This window comes from Tupaia chinensis, unplaced genomic scaffold (assembly GCF_000334495.1).
Source record: "Tupaia chinensis unplaced genomic scaffold, TupChi_1.0 Scaffold000078_1, whole genome shotgun sequence".
NCBI lineage: Eukaryota > Metazoa > Chordata > Mammalia > Scandentia > Tupaiidae > Tupaia > Tupaia belangeri.
The window spans coordinates 7,822,652-7,839,780 of record NW_006159539.1 but is presented as its reverse complement, the minus strand read 5'-3'; the positions used below and the strand labels follow the sequence as shown (position 1 = coordinate 7,839,780).

The 17,129-nt window shown below is 53.7% G+C and overlaps 1 long non-coding RNA gene across 4 annotated transcripts in view; it reads right to left on the bottom strand.

The window, feature by feature from the left end:
* Window positions 1-17,129, bottom strand: part of LOC114006520 (uncharacterized) — a 43,331-nt gene that overhangs the window by 7,727 nt on the left and 18,475 nt on the right. Inside the window, exon 5 of one of the 4 annotated variants that reach the window (XR_003548222.1) lies at window positions 14,241-14,293. The exons of the other annotated variants lie outside the window; for them this stretch is intronic. This is a non-coding gene — a long non-coding RNA (uncharacterized LOC114006520). The remainder of the gene's footprint in view (window positions 1-14,240; window positions 14,294-17,129) is intronic. 4 annotated transcript variants of the gene reach the window in all.

Here is a 17,129-nt window from a genome sequence, read left to right as displayed (position 1 = left end):
CTCAGCCTGACACCTGCCCCGCATTCCCACCCCTGCTTCCTTGTCACTCTTCTTTCTCCGCTGAGCTACTGCCTGGTCCCAGAGGGCAATGCCTGGGGGGCACTGCCGCAGCTGAGGCAAAACCAAAGCAACAGCATTGGAATAGGAGAGGAAGAGAAAGGAGAGGGAACTGCTTCCAGGTCCTCGTGGGTCCGGGAAGGCACGCAACGCCTTGAGGAGAGCTGAAGAGCCGCTTGCCCATGGCTGATCCATCCCCTAGGAGGAGCCAGCAGAGGGCACTAATAATAACCTTGAGAACAAAGACCTTCCTTTTGTTCTTTCCAAGTTTGCAGAGCATGCTAACGAGGCAGATGATGAAACATGTTGCTATCAGCCCCATTCGTTGTCCTGGGGCTTCTCTTCCGCCTCTGAGCAGCCATGCTGCTGCCCAGCTGTCCATGAGGGAATGGGGGACAATGGCTTCCCCTAGATACCCCTGCAGCGTTCCCCCCACCCCGCAGCTCGGCGACACTGAGCGGCCGGCCCTGAGGACTCGCTTCTCGCCCTGTGATTCTGCCAGTGCGCTCTTCCTTTGAGGAAGCCCGTCAGCCCTCCCTCGCAAAGCAGCAGCCACCCTCTCCTTGTCTCTCATTTCATCTCAGCTCGGGGCTCTTCGTCAGCCTGAGACACCCCAGCAGATCCGACAGCCCAAAGGAGGGTGACACGTGGGCTCGTCCTTGCCTAGACATTTCAATTCGGTTGGCTTCGCTCCAGACCGATGGGTGAGGCCGAGTGCGGGGTCGGTCGGGTGGGTCTGTGAGCAGAGGCGAGCCTTGGACCTCGCGGGGCTGGCTGGAAACATTCTCGTGGGAGGAGAAAGAGACATGAGCAGGACGTGAGCAATCCAGGAGGAAAGCCACAGACGGAGAGCGGGATCGAGAATCAAGAGCGCCGTGAACCACGTGGCCGAGTAACGCGGGGGACGGCCTTGCCCGCCTGGGTGGAGGAGCTGTGCGTAAGGAGAGTGGGGAGCCCGGACCCCGACGAAAAAAACATGGCTGGGGCCAGATGGCGGCACGTCCTCTAAAACTGAGCTGAAGAGATAGGACTTTATTCTCTCGGCAGTGGGAAGTCTCGGGAGTGTGGAAGCCAGCACCCTGCTAAATCAAGATTCTAGCACAAGGACTGAGACGAGGCTTGCAGAATGGGAGGAAGGTGTGAGGGCCGGGCGTGAGCTCAATGGCACCTCCCTGAAACTTGCATTCTCCCCGAATCTCGAAGGTGACCTTTTGGAGAAAGTGGGGTGTTGCCAGGACACTTGGTTAAGGTGAGGTCTACTAGATTGGGGTAGACCCTTGCTCTAATACCTGGGGTCCTTCAAAGAAGAGGTGGGGACACACAGACCCGTACAGAGGAGAGCACACGTAAAGGTGAATGATCAGAGCAATGAACCTCCAAGACAAAGCACGCTGAGGGGTACAGGTGCAGGCGGCTCCCTGACGCTAGGAGAAAGGCCTGGCAAAGAGTCACTTTGCGCGCTGCTGGCAGGAGCCAACCCTCATGCTGGCACCTCGATTTCGGACTTGGGGAGCCCAGAACTGTGAGAGAATAAACCGCTGTTGTTTCAAGCCCCCGGGGGGGATAGTAGTTTGCTACATCGGCCCTAGGAGCAACCTGACGACAGCAGAGGCTCCAGAAATGACACCTGAGATGAAAATGAAGCCCCGGGGAGGACAATATTGGAAAAAATAATAATAATTCACAGGAACGAGGAGCAGTGAGTCCCGACTCTAAATTCAGAGAGTGGGGCCCGTTCCGCTCTGGGCCCCCTCTTGAGCGTGTGATTATCGCACACGCTTCTGGTCCTGGAAGGTGCTCCTGGAGCAAGCGGGTAGTGGCTTTCTTTGCCTTCTCAAACTTGAGGGTCAGTGCAGGGGGATGTCTGTCAGCCCTGACTCAGGGACAACTAACTACACCGTGGACACCAAATTCTGTCCTTTCCCTTTTTCGTACCACGCGCGCTAGAGAAGAACATCTCTGAGTCGTCTAGAGACTAGACTCGTGTCTACTGTTGGGCACAAGAAGTCCAGGACAAGGAGCTCCCCCATGGACGCGGGAATTTTTGAGAGAAGCCAAGAGGGAGGGTAGACGCGGAAGGAAAATTCTGCCCCTCCACAGGGTGCTCGCTGTTTGAGATCGGGGGGTTTATGAGTAAGGAGGCAGCAGCTTCCCTGGGGCTTCCTCTGCCACCCTTCTAGGCTGGGGCCTGGAAGCAGCGTAAGCCTCCCTCCTGCAGTCAGCAATCATGCAGTCATACCTTAGAGGTGCTGGGGACACTCCATAGCCTGGGCATGTGGCCAGACAGGGGTGGGTTTTGCTCCCTCGAGAACGTGCCGTCTCCACCACTACACCAAGCCCCCTACCCCACGCTGCTCTGGAACCCCTCCCAGCGCATTCTGAAGCCATCAGACAAAGAACCCACAGGATTGTCTCTTCAAGCAGGAAAAGCGAAGCAAACATCTCGCCCGCACACCACTCATCCCTGAACCTCGGCTAGCGGCCCCTCTTGCCTCTCAAAGCCTGGGACCTTTCCCCTTCCTCCGAGGGCTTCTGAAAAATGACGCCAGCCATTGCTTGTCCTGACTGGCAATGCAGCTGCCCCAGGCCACTGCTTGACCAGCTCCTCTGCTCTTTGAGCGCCGAGCTGCCCTCCTGGAGCCATCTTCTGTGTCCCGCGTTCCCCCAAGCTGCCCACGTGCAGCTCCTGAAATGCCCCTCACAGGGAGATTAGAGGCGCTGTCATGCTCTAACCTTATTCACCCACCAAGGTGGCACCCTTTGAGAAGTGAGATTTAACAGCATGGCAGAAGGCCTCGCAGGGATCAAAATATTCTCAGTGCATGGTTCGGGGGTGGGGCCGAATGACGGTCATTTCCTTCATGGCAAAATCCAATACTGAATTTCATTTTGAATTTACACCACCTTCTGATCCACAAATTCTGCTTCTAGACACGTATTCTAAGAAAGTAAAGGGTAAAAGGGTATACACAGAGCTCCACCTAGGAGGACATTCACCATAGCTTTAAGTATACCAGCAAAGTAAAACTAAGTAGCATTTAAAGAGCCAAGACAGGAAGTGATTTCAATACATTCTGGAATAGTTGCGCATAACAGTATCCATACCTTAGGAAAATGATACTGGCTTTCTCTAGGGAGGGCAACTGGGCGCTCAGGGACAGGGAATAAAAAAGGGTGACTTTCTTGCATCTGTCACATATTAAACCATTTTAACCCTAGCTAGTAGATAGACAGGTTGATAAAATTATAAAGGATGTTTTGCATAAAGAGTAGCCTGGACCGAGAAAGGTATTCACGAACGACTGAGTTGAACAAGATACTCTGCAAAATAACCGTGGACTAAGAAATACCCCTTTCCACTAAAGAAACAAAAACACTTCAAGGTTTACCAGCACATGCGTCGAATGAATGGAATTACAGGTTATTTTTTATTTTCTTCTTATATGTATTTTTCTAGCTTTTTTAGGAGGGCCATGCAGTGTTATGGAGGGGAGGCAATAAATGTCATTTTTAATAATAATAAAAAAAAATTTAAAAAAGCTCCAACCAAGTCTTGCCCTGTCTCTCCCCTTCTGCCATGGACAAACCTCTATAAGGAATACAGACACTGGCTGTCTTCCTCACGCCCCACCCAACCCAACAATGCCCCCAAAATCTGCCTCCTAGGTCTGCCAAGGTCTGGCTTCTACTCCCCCTTCTGTACCCTCTCCCCAGAAACTGGTCTGGCCAATGAGCCACTGTTGCCCACCGTCCCCCCACCAGTGCCCGGCCCACCCATGTTTTCGGTCTTCCTGTTCCTAGCCCCCGGGGCTGACATTGGAGTTGGTGTGATTTAACAGGCCTGCATCCAGGCCTCTGGTGAGTCAGGCTCAGTGTGTTAGGCATCTGAGGGAGACACCAGCCCTTGAGCCAATGAGCACCTTTACAGTAAGGCTGGTGGGAGAGGAAGCGCGGGAGGCAGCCCCGAGCATGGGGGTCGCCCTTCTTATCATGCAGCCTCTTTCTCTCTGGATTCCCCACCAAGGTCCCCAGCCCTCGGGCCCTGGTCTCTGCTCTCACTGCGCTGTTCCTCAGCCTGCCCTCTTGTCCTCAGCCCTGCTCCTCTGGCCTTCCCCTCCAAGGTTATCTCATCTACTCGGGTGGGGAAGTCAGCCTGGCTGGGAGCTACAAACACCATCGCCCTGTTCACACACCCACCTTCAGACCGGTCCTTTCTCAGTCGGTGGTATTAACCCACGACCACCATGCACATGCGAACGTTCACCTGCCTCCTCTCCCGGCCCTCATTCACACTTCCTGTAGCCCACCCACGTGGCCCACTGCAGAGGCCTCCTCTCTCACCCCTCCTCTTGCCTCCACTTTGTCCCCTGAGGACCAAGGCCAGCTTGCTCCACCCAGAATGCCGGTCCAATGCTCCTGCGGTGGCTCAGCCGCTCACCAGACTCTGCGGGGTAAAACCACAGCCACCAAGCCTTTCAGCCTCTTCCCCCTCGCTCTCCCTGCCAGCCCACCTTGCATGGATCGACCCCCCCAGCTCCTCCGGTCTCCCATCCTTGCTGTGTCACATCTCTGTGCTTTCGCCCAAGCTGGGCTCCCCATTCCCCTCCCAACCTACTCCAGGCGTGCCTGAGTCCCCTCTGCGTAAGGACTCGGCAGGGACTCTCCGCTCTGGAACGTTCTCAGGCACACAGACCGGACAGGGGCTGGGCCGAGCGAGCGGAGTGCTCACCTGCTTACAGCACAGTTACTAACGCACTCGCGTTCTCCTCCCACATCCGCCCCAGCCCCTGGGACAGCCATTCCGAGTCACAGAATCGTAGTCCTTTCTGATCTAGCACTCCATCTGGCCAAGACCACTGTTCAGGAAGCCCTCAGGCTGCCACCATCAGGGCCCGACTCAGTTGCCAGAGCTGCTTTTTCAGGCCTGAAAGCATTACTGGCCCTAACAGAGGCCGCTTGTTAAGGTTCCTATCCTCATATTAGAACCCAGGGCCCACACGCCCCAGCGAGGGCCCCACCTGGGAGGAGGAAGTTGGCACTGTCCAGGGCTGCCCTGTGCCACTTGTGTTCTGTGGGTAAGCCTAACAAGGCAAGGAAACTAGGCCAGGGCGATTCCTATTCCCAGAGCCACAGATTTGATCTGCAAGGACTTTGTCCCCCAGGACGGTAGGACCTGGGACTCTGGCAGGAGACCTCTCCTAAGGTGCTCAGTTTGAATAGGGAGAGCTAAGGGAAGCTGCAGCCCAGGACTCTATGTCCTGAACCTCATTCACAAATGACTTCAACTGTAGGCTTGAAATCTTCTTGCCACATAAGGTCCTAGGGAAGCATTGTATTTTTACAGTGTTACAAAGACAAGCAGCAGAGTGACTTCTCTCCAAGATGCCCTTTCAGTTGCTAATACAGGAAAGATACAACACCCTGTAACACCCAGGAGTCAAGGGGTGTAAAGACCTGCTCTCCAACCCCTCTCCAAGCCACACACTCCCCACTCGCACTTGGCGAATCACCAGGACCACAGAGCCCAGCAGTCCATGGTCTATCAGAGACCCAGCCCCTGGTGGAAGGGGGTGGTCATAGGTGGTGGGACAGGACAAAAGCCAGCTGCCCTGGGACATGGAAGTGGGCTAGACTACATTGGAGCCTGTAGGCAAATGCTGATGGGAGGGGGAGAGCAGACATCTGGGCTGGGGGGCCTGCAAGGAGAAGCAGGGGACAAGGTCAGGAATGAGGTGGTGAGGCCCCCAATGGCCCCAGAGTTAAGTCCAGCATCCCCATCCAGCCCTGCCCATCTCAGGGGGCTGCACACGGCACCTGTCTAGAAGGACCAAGAGCCATGGCAAAGAATGGGTGAAACCAGGCGACGGGGGAAGAGCCACAGGAGGGCGAATCCCCCACCGTAAACCTCCCCTGCCAGGCTGGCAACCTTCCCATGTCCAGTTCAATCCTTGGACTTAAGCAGGAAGAGCCCCTGAAAAGGGATCAGTCAGTGACCAGAGGACCTGACATGTAGCTGTGATGCCTCCAAAACCTATAAGGAGGATTGATTCACTAGGCATTCCCAGTCTACTAGCTGCTGGCTTCCCACAGAGAGGTCTGGATCCCATCCTCAGAGCCTGATAGTCCGCCTGGCTGCAGAACCAGGGCACCAACTGCTGAGAATTCTAAGGAGAGAAAAATTCTAAGGCAGTTGAAGGCAACAGCCGGGTGGCGAAGCCCTGGCACAGGGGAATCCACAGTTCTGGGAGGGCCACAGAAATGAGAGAGACCACGTCAGTGCATGCAGGAGCGAGCAGATGGGGAGAGAGGGAGAGAGCAGAGGGCTTGCAAGGAAGGAGGGGAGGACAAGGTCAGAAAGGAGGAGATGAGGAGGTGACACTCCCCATGGCCCTAAAGACAAGGCAGATTTTGTCAACTTCTGTGTCCATTTGGGAGCCTGCTCAATAGAAAACGCAGCCTCTGAGCTAACTGGCTTTTTCTGACCCCAAAAGGCAGGAGTTATGGCTGTCTCTGGGGCTGAACTCTACTTGATCCTACAAATCAAAGTCAAGTTAATGACAACCTTGCAGCAACTGTTAAAAATTTGCCAGAGGGCACATGCGCTTGTTGAGGAAAGAGAGGGAAAGTGAGAAAGCAATCCCCATGGAGAACAGTCACGACCCCTTCTCCTCCATTTTCCCTCCTTTCAGGATGCTGTGTGCACACATGTGCCCTCACCCAGTGTTTCTCAAAGCCACTGGGTACGGGACTCGAACTGCATAGTCAGACATGTGGGATCCAGCTGTCTTTTTTATCTGGGGGGGGGGTTTCGCTATAGGGCGCGTGCGCTCGCCAGACAGAGACATAGAGACAGAAAGCGAGAAATCACCCCCCGGGGGGATGGTCACGCCGCAATCCCTTCTCCTCCATACTCCTCTCAGGATCTTGGGCACACACACACACACACACACACACACACACACACGCCCGGCGTGAGTTTTAGGCCACCGGGTCCGGGACTTGAACCGCAGTCGACTACATGGGAGTCCAGTGACCAAGCCATTACGCTAACTGCTTGGGATCCAGCTGTCTTAACCATCAGGCCTGTGGACAGGCCCCAAACCTGCAACTTTTTTTTTTTTTGCAGAAACAAAGTAGCAGCAAATTTCAGTGAAGTTGATCAATTACAAGATTGAGGAGAGGGAAGCCACCTCTGTGTGCAGGCAGGCTATCGTGGGCCTGCAGACCACGCATGTGGGGATTGTGTACTGAACACAAAAGAGCTTGCCAAACCATGTCCGCCAGGGTGCTCCTAGTGACTCAATAATGCTTTGCAGTGCTTCTAGGCCAAAGGGGAAAAAGCTGGTACCTCCATCAGTAGGGAGTTAGGTCCAAATGCCTTAAGAACATGGGATCTGACTGATGTCACTGTGGTCACTTCCAAAATTTTTAAAATATCCCAGAGCAGTCCTGTGCACTGGCTGCCACACCCCAGGGCAACTTAGCAGAGAATGTGAGAAGTGCAAACGCTCACTGAGTTTCCTGGTAGTTACTACTTAACTGCCAGAGTGAGAGCCGGTAGACATTTTTGCCTCCAGTTTTTATACTTATTTATTATTTATTTTTTTTGGAGAGGCTTTTTGCTATAGGGCGCGTGCGCTCGCCAGAAAGACAGAGACAGACAGAAAGCAAGAAATCACCTCCCAGGGGGGATGGCCACGCCGCAATCCCTTCTCCTCCATTTTCCTCTCGGGATCTTGGGCACGCACACACATGCGCCCAGCGTGAGTTTAAGCCGCCGGGTCCGGGACTCGAACCACGGTCGACTACATGGGAGTCCAGCGACATAGCCATTATGCTAACTTCTGGTCCCTATACTTATTTTTTTTAATAAGAGCCACTTTGTTGCCAATGTGGTTTCTGAGTTTTATTTCTCCAGCCATCGACAGCTCAGGAATCTTTGCCCATAAAGAATAGTTTAGTTGACTCACGACTACGTTGGGAAAGTTGAAGTGTTTAGGAGGGTGCTTCCAAGGGGCCACATCTTTTCCCCAGTCACACACAAGAGACGTTTAATCTGCAAAACGCACCCCATTTCAGAGCGACAATGGCAGTGAGATTCCAGGTCGGACAGTTGTGTCTTTTAATTTGCCAGAGGGTGCATGACTTCCCTGACAAAGAGGGAGAGAGAGGGACAGTGAGAAAGCACCTCGCCGTGGGGTTGGTCACACTGGTATCCCTTCTCCTCCATCCCTCCCTCCTTCCGGGATTCTAGACATACATGCACAGGCGCCTGGTGCACCTCCTAAGCCATGGGAATCTGGGGCTCAAACTGGGTAATCGGCCACGTGGGATCCGGGTGCCTTAACCACCATACCACCAGCAGGCATGATCAGCTTTATCTTGGCCTCATCCTAGCTGTCACTGTCCTGTCATCCATGTCTCTGTTTCCACGCTTTCCCCCAGAAAGATTAGAGTCTTCTAGAGACCAAAGGTCTTGGTCTCGATCCAACCCCAGAACCCCTGACCTGGACGCAGTTGGTTAGCAAAGGGAGGGCAGCAAGTGCTTGCTATGACCGCGACTGCGCGGTCGCCACTGCCCAAGAGTGTCCTCAGAGATGATGACAAAGTGACAAGGTACAGGTAGCCTTCTCCACGTCACACGAGCTCAGTAACAAATCCCGGAGTCGGGTCACTTCTTATTATCTCCAAATGGGAATAAGCTGAAGTTCAAATTCGTTGCATCCCAGGTCTAAGAAGTAGCTTGGATTTATTGACCTAGCCCTAAGCCCAAACCCAGGATCTGTACCTTTTGCCCAGTTATTTTGTGTACGTTCTGGTATGTCGAAAGTCCTGGAAGGCAGAGGGAGGGGCGTGAGGGAAGCAAAAGAGATTAGGGTAAGAAGCCAGGAACTAGGAATACTTGACCTGAACGTCAAAAGCCAGAGCTTCCATTTGACATGAGAATCCCGATTTCAGTTATTTCTGCATGCTGCCCAGACCACGGCCACAGACACTTTCGAACAGCAGCCTTTCTGGTGTCCACAGTGACTGGGCAGCACGGAGAACTCTGACACCGCGGGTAAAACTGAAGTCTGTAGTATATTCAAGGCAGCGTGCCGGATGCCCTATAGCTGTGCCTTCTCTGTGTGTAATGCCCCCCATACACTGGTACTCCTAGCCAAATGCTGTCACCACTGGGCTCTGTGCACATGCCCAGCACCCGCTTACTTCCTCTCTCCTCTCTCAGCGTTCTGGATGCAATCCTCCAACCTCCATGGCCGATGGCGCATTCCTGACATGGATGCCAAACCTGCAACCTCTCTCAGGGAAAAATCAGCAACAGCAAGTTCAACAGAGCAGACCTCCTCTCCTCCTCCTCCTCAACGCACCTTGCAGCTAATTAGCTGCTACGGCAGGAGTCCAGCTGGGCCTGTCGCGTCCCCAGACCTTTAGACCTCTGAATTGGGCACTTGGAGTTTGACCCACCAGGAAGAGGGTCCCTGACCCTGCACCTCTAGCTCTTTCAGGCCCAACCCACCAGCCATGGGGCTCAAACATCAGCAGGCCTAGAAGGCGGCTGGCGTTTGTCAACAAATTCTCATTTTCTCGCCCCACGTGGCCATCACCCACTTCCACATTCCGCCGGGCTGTCTTTATCCAGTCTGCACATGTCAGAAGCTAACGGAGGCCGCCAGATAAAGGAGATCTCCAGCTTTCAGACAGCCGAAGAAGGCACATGCAGAGTCCTCTATGGAGGTTTCCCATAACAGTCCTTCTCCCCCAGGGTCCCAAGGAGGGAGGTGGTCACCTGGGTCTAGGAGGGACCCAAAGGGCCCTTGAGTCGATGAGACCAAGCCAGACTTTGCACCTCGCTTCCAGTTTCTCCCCACCTGTAATGGATTGGTCTCTCTGCAACGTTTGTCCAACTTTTCCAACTGTGAAGCCACAGTGAGAAATAAACTCGATACTCCTCATCGGCACCCAGCACAGACATTTAAATACAATATAGGTCATCCTAGGTTTCAGTATATGCACACATATGTACAGGTAACGGGCAAACACACGCACACACACACGAAACCTTGCATGGTACCTGAGATTGCTCATTTCAATCTACTTTTCTACAAAGCTGGCTGCACACCACGAAATTGATTTCACAACTCACTAATGGTCTGCAACCCACGGTATGAAACACACCGCTTACGGGAGGAACGATGTGTTTTCTTCGGCCTTGCACTCTGGCAGCCTTTTAGCCTCAAGGGGTACAGAGGGCAGCTGCCAATCTGAGCTGGTCTGGTCGCCACTCCCCACCCTGGGGACCGCTCCCCTGCCATGGAGGGGGTATGAGCTCCCAGCAGCAGCTTGCAGAGGGCAGGCGAGGCTCGGGCACATTTCTTTTCATGGCTGTTCTCTCTGAGTCTAATTCCTGGGCTTTCTCTCACCCATCTCTTCTCTCCCTATTGTTTACAAGACTGTGGCGTACACAGGGGCTGAACTGGGGACCCATGATAGCTTTGATGGCATCTGGACAGGGAGAAGCTGTCCTGAGGGGGAGAGAGATCCTGCTCCTGGTCCCTGGGCGGGCATCCTGGTCCCCCGGGCAAGGGCTGGTTGGCACCACAGCCTCACACACCTGGGCCCACCTGGGCACCTGCCTTTGCCCACATTCCCCCTCCCAAATGACCGGCTCCATCTTCCAGAGCGTACTGCCTCCCCTCTCTGCACCCAGAAAGCTCTTCCCACAGCAGGGACCATCCCTGACCCTGAGAATTCGGTAGGGGGCAAGTTGTCCCTCACACCCCTAATAGGTGAGGTTTGAGGACATCTGAGATGGCATTAAGTTCAAGCTTGGAGAGGGTGAGACCCTGGGAATCACTTGACAGAGTCTTTTAGTTTTGACAGAAGAAATTCTCAGCCTCCCGGTCCGCCTGTGTCCTCCGTTCCCTCTGGCTGAGCAGAATGCAAAGGGTTCAGGGGGCTTTTGCACACCCCCGACACCCCGCAGCCCAAAGTGCCTGACTCTTCCAGACACATGTATCCTCGCTTTCTTTTCTCCACTCCTCTCTGACGGCCAAGGCGGCTCTGTGTTTGCTAGTGTGTCATTCAGGCCACCTAAATGGGTGGTGGTCATCGTGTTCACGAAAGCGTTCTTGGCCCTGCCCGCTCCCCCCGCTGACCTGCAGTCAGGATGTCTGGCTCCTGGACACATCCTTGGACACATGTTTGAAAGGCTCCACACAGTGACAGCGACTGGGAGCACTTAGGCCTCTGTGGGTGGGGGGCAGTGTTGCGATTCCCGGCTGATGGGTACGGAGCTCCTCCATCTTCCTCCAAGCACCTGAGGAGCCATCTCTAGACCCCCTTCTTCCCTCTCTCCACTCCTCCCTGCTCATTTCATCTCCGCCCAGGTTTCTTCCAGTCCCAACTCGACATCAGCTGCATATTCGGCTGGCCAGTCTCCTTCCACGTGTTCCTGAGGGTTGTCGGAGACTCTCGCACCCTCAAGCCAGCAACAATCCCGGTCCTCAGGCCCTCTGTCCAAAGCTGGGGCTCTGAGGAGCTGGAACTGCAATCCATGCCCTCGCAGAATTTACAGTATCTTTGGAGAGAAAGATGCACAAATACAGGCAAGTATTCCAGGAGGCAGGAGGAAGCAAATGCTTGGGGAGAGCCCTAGAGAGTACCAGGTTAGAAGAACCCCCGGCCCGAGTCCAGAGAAGAGGGACTCCGTCAGGGAGATTTCAGGTAGCATTTGAGTGCAATCTGATATTCCCAGAGAGTAGAACACAGCAAGTGAGTAAGAGGGGGAGGGGTGTGCAGAGAGGGGTCAGAAACCACGGAGGAAATTTGGGGCAGGAAATGGAACACTATCTGTGTTAGAAGAATGAAGGGCAAAGAGAGAGAGAGAGGTGGCAGGCCACGGATGGTCTCTCACACCAAGTTAGAGAGTTTGGACTTTAATCTATGGGCAATGGGAAGCTGCTGAAGGCTTTGTGAGCTGGAAAGTAACAGGTGCGAAGCAGCCTCTGGGGAGACTCGCTTGTCATTGGTGGTGGGTGGAAAGAACTGAAAAGCACCGAGCTGGGGACACCAGGAAACCCATCAGGCAACCGTGAAAGCTGCAGCAACTGCAAACTGTACTCAGGTTGATGTGAACTAAGCCCGAAGCTATGGATCTGCAAGTATAGACAGAGGTCGTCACGAGAAGGGCTCGAAAGAAGGATTTGGCCCGTCTGTGGACTTGTGTCTCGGTCAACGATGTCATGCAGTTTTCAGTTTGGGAAGACTGGGTGCCAAGACCCAATGAGGGGCCGGCTGTTATCTGAGAGTGCAGTCCACAGAGCTAACGAGCAGAATCCCCGGCAGTGAGGGTCTTCGGAAACGCTCCATCCTCCATGAAGCAGCACCGACACTCCCCGCCGCCTAAGGATGAGTCTGCTTGTTATTTTCCCCTCGCTCCATTCTCCTTCCTCTTTGCGTATTGAGAACCTGCTCCTTGGACCTGGGTGTCTTTCTGCCCTGAGCAGTACTGGGATTTCTCTCAGCAGACAGACTGACAGCCGAATGCCCCACCTGCCAGGCCGCTCAGCTGGCAGAGGACAGCTGGCATGTCGCTGGGAGCCCTCTGGGCCCCTGAACTGACTCGTCTTTGGAAAATGGCAGTAACTTTTTTGTTCTCTCAAAGAAATGAGCAGGAGCCTCTCCGGTTCCACTTCCTTGTGGTTCAGACCCCCGTCCCTTCCTGCCCCACAGGCTGCTGAGACAGACACACAAGCCAGCTATGCCCAGAGCTGAGGCCGGTCCTAGTCCCCGAGGTCTGATCACTGACTCTTGCTCCTCATAATGCACAAAGCCAAGACTACCTTGGCCCAGAGATCAAGGCCCTTCTCTTGGTTCTCATGCCTGGCTTTTCCCCTGAAGCCACTTCTACTCAACGGATAAGGGAGGACCCTCCTCTCCTCTCCTCTCCTCTCCTCTCCTCTCCTCTCCTCTCCTGAGAGATTGCCAGAGCACCCCAAAGCACTCTGCCTCTAGAATAGCACCTGTGGTCAGCAGCTACACTCTCCCCCAGCCTTCTGGTCCCTGGTACCACTCATGCTGGGGAGCAGGCTTGGTGCGGGCAGCAGGGCTGGGTGGCAGCAAATAGGAGGGGGCTCCAGGACTTAATTCAAGAGCCAGCCTAACCTCTAAGCGCTTATCTCCTCCCCGGCGAGGGTCTGTCTGCTGGAGGGCCAAGCGTTCCGGAGTTCCGGAGGAAGCCTTCCTAAGCCCTCCATTCTGTACCTTCTTTTTGGCTACAGTTCTCAGCCACCGAAGGTGAGCTGCTCCCTGGTGGCACTGGGTCTCAAGTCGTTTTTGCCTGGGACCTCACAGCGGAAATCCTCCTCTGCTCCACCGAGGAACTAGCTCAGAAGCCTCTGCAGGCTGAGACCGACCGGCGCCAGGGACCACCACCTCAGGCTGCATCGGGTGAGGCTACACCCTGGACCCAGCCTCGGAAAGACAAGGGACTATGACAGTGAGAACCACGTGCCCTTCCAAGCCACAGTCACCTCCGGTCTAAAATGAGGTCTTTGGACTCGGTGGACTGTACATGGGACCCTCTGGCACAAGCAAGCCATTTTTTTTTTTGGAAACCCTATCAGCTTTCTCTTGTCCGCTCCAGCTCCATTTGTCCTGCATCCTAAATGTCAAGGGTGCAGGTAGGCACCAACCCCACGGCCCAGCTCCGTGCCCAGCACATCCGCATCTGCCTGAGCAGAAACTAGGTGACTGCGTTAGAAGGACCCTCACTTTGAGGGCACGGCCATGCCCTGAGCATGGATTAAATGCTTCCGGGAGACACAGTGCCAGCCCAGGAGCCACCAAATTACCAAATGGCAGACCCCTCCTCAAGCTCACAGCTCCCTCGGAGAAGCAGGCCAACCCAGCAACGGGTGAAATTATTATGTGGCCTTTTCTGGAGAAGTAGGACCCAATGCCCTGCCTGTCATGAGTGTTGTCACCGGCAGTGAGGCGCAGAAAGGAATGATGTCCTTCCCGGTTCACCCTGACAGCACTTCCACCCACTCTGCTTTTTATTTTTGGAAGTGATTGGATTTTTTTTTTTAAAAAGAAATTTGCATAAGGTCAACAGATGGACACCTGTTGCTCTTTCCTAGAACTGAGTCCAGGGCATTTTAACTCTCACCCCCACTTACCAAGGGAATCCCAGCTCCAGACGAGAAGCTCAGCCTGCCTGAATGTCTTCTCCCTAGGAGTGGAAAGACAGGGTTCTCGGCACTATGAAAATGGGGCGGGGAGGTGAGACATGGAGGCAGAAACTGCCCATGCGTCAGTGTCAGTCGTCACTCCCCCCCCTCCCCGCCCCCGGGGTCTCCCAAGAGAGTCTGGGTCTCCCCTTTTGTCTTTGCCCTTCTCCTCTTCACTTCCTCGGCTGCTGCAGTGAGGGCCTCTGCACCCCTCTCCTAGGTCAGCCAGCCCCTCTTCCTGCAGGGCACCTCGACCTTTGGCGCTCTCTCCCTCCCCGGCTCGTGATCTGAAGCCGACAGGTGGCACCGCCCTCATGTCATCTGAACGCTTTGATCTCCTGTGTGCCCCCAAGGGTAAAGTGATGAGTCCCTGTCCTCGGGAAGCCAACAGTCTAGACGGATGAGACAGACAATCGAATAATCACCCACATGCCTACTGACTATTCTGATGAGCGCCGGGAGGAAAGTGCCCAGAGGGATCTGAGAGTGGCAAAAAGTTGAGGTAGATATAGAGGCCCTAAAAAATATGGGTCCTCTTTCTTCTCCGCCGAATTCAACTTTTCAACAACGGTGCCCACTAGTCGGTGATGGTGTCTCCCCAGCTCCTTCCCAAAGAGCCCCCGGCAGCTCTCTGTCGATGTGAGCTCCAGTGTAAAGGAGTCTGGAGGGTCCAAGTGAGTGCTGGAGCATCTGCGGACCTGAAACCTTCTCACCAAGCCCCTCCCACGGACAGACATTTGGCAAAGCCAAGAACAACTTGCAGATGCGGGGAGATTAGATCCCTGGATATGCTTTTCCTCTTGTTCACGGCTAGAGCACACGCACAGTACACACGAGGCAGAGACTGAAGGGGGGAGAGAGGAGAAACCCACAGGGTCTGGTCACACTGTGATCCCTCTCCTCCAGGCCTCTGGTCCAGGGGACCTGGCTGACTAGGCCGGGGACTTGCATCCTGGTCACCGTGTGGAATCCAGCTTCTCTTGAGCGAGGCATTACTGCTGTGCCACGGAGCTGGGCAGGGCCTTCATTTTTATTCTACTTTGGGTCATTCTCTGTTCTGCATCTCCTTGATTTGTTTCTGGAAAGATCTTGATGATTATGAGCCTGACTACAGAAATGGACACCTTACCCACATTTCACCTGCCCCGGTGCCTTCCCAGTCCTTGCTCTCTGTGGGGCTTGGGGCGGGGGAGGGGGCGGGAGAAGACATAGGACCAAGAGGAGATTGCTCAGAAATTCCTCTAGAGAGATGTTCTGTTTTGGTGTCCAGTCGCCAGCCTGTGTACCCCTCATCTGAGGCTGTACAACTGAAATGAGTCCTACCTAATTAGAAGGTAATTTATCACGGGAAGTGACATTTCCTAGGGAAGACCAAGGTGGGTATCACCCCAGACAGCCCTCAGCTGAATCTGCTGTGCAGTCCACCTGGCCCCAGGAGGCTTGCCTCTCAGGATGCACAAAGCTTCTACGTCTAGATGCTGCCCTTCCCTCTTGCCTTCCTCCAGCGGGAGTCCTTGACAAGTACCCCTTTGACCCGAAAGTCTGAATTCCAAGATTTTGGATCACTGAGGCCCGTGCGGGTTTGCATGTCTCTGGCTGATTGGGATCCTCACCCCGATGATCACGGTGGTTTTCTGAACTGTCAAAGGGCAAGGGAAATGAATCCAGGCAGGTTCTCTCTCGCCATTGGGTTCCTCCACCACGCACCGTCCCTGCTGCACACTGACCTTGTGTTTCCCCAGACTGCACGCTGGTCCACCCATGGCTATGTCCTTACAGGCTTCTGTGTGGACAGTGAGGCTCTTCGAAGGAAGATGAACCCACTTCCACAGCACGCAGTTCAATCTAGGATGCTCACTCCTGAGCGCACACATTGTCACTGCTTCCAAAGCACACCCGGGATGCCTGTATGGCCAGGTCAGGGGTCACCTGCACCCCCCACGGTGTACTGCACTAGAATCCCACCCATTCCTCCAATCACACCCTCTTCTGCTTTGCTTAGAGTGAGTTGAAGAGTCACCAGTCTTTTCTCAAGGTGGTGTTTTGTGCCTTAATTTGGCCTACCCATATCGACTGGGTTTTAGACCCCTAGTTAGGGTCTTTTCCAGAAGACTCCAGTTCCTATGCAAACAGGTGCACTTTCTCTCACAATTAGCTTTGCATTCAGGAGACTTGGGGCAAGTCACAGAAAATACCAGAAGACCCTAAATCCCTTTTAAAAATAGGCGTGCTGGAACATCAGGGATTGCTGCATTAGGAAATGAAATGAGGTTAGAGGAGCAAGGAGGAGGAGAAAAGACATCCGAGGATGAAAAGGAACTATTCAAGAAACTTACTGAGTTAACACAATCTCTGGTGTATAACTTGGTCAAGAAATGAAGAAGAAAAACAGTGAATTAGAGAAAGAGAGAACAGGATTTAAGAAACTCTTGGAAATGACAAGGAAGAAGTTAAACAAATATGATTTCCCAGAAATGGAGAAGTTAGTTTCCAAAGAGATTTTTAAACCTAGTCAATTTGAAATGGATATTAAACTTCAGATGCAAAAACAGGGACAAGTAGATAGTGTAATGGTCATGTCACTGGACTCCCATGTAGTCAACCGTGGTTCTTGTCCCAGACCCAGTGGCTTAAAACTCACACTGTGTGTGTGTGTGTGTGTGTGTGCCCAAAATCCCGAGAGGAAACTGTAAGAGGAGGGACTGTGGTGTGGCCATCTTCCCGGGGGGGGTGATGTTTCACTTGCTGTCTCTCTGTTTCTGTCTCTCTGGAAAGCACACACGCTCTATAGCAAAACCCTCTCTCCTAAAAAAAAAAAGACAAAAATATAAGGACTAA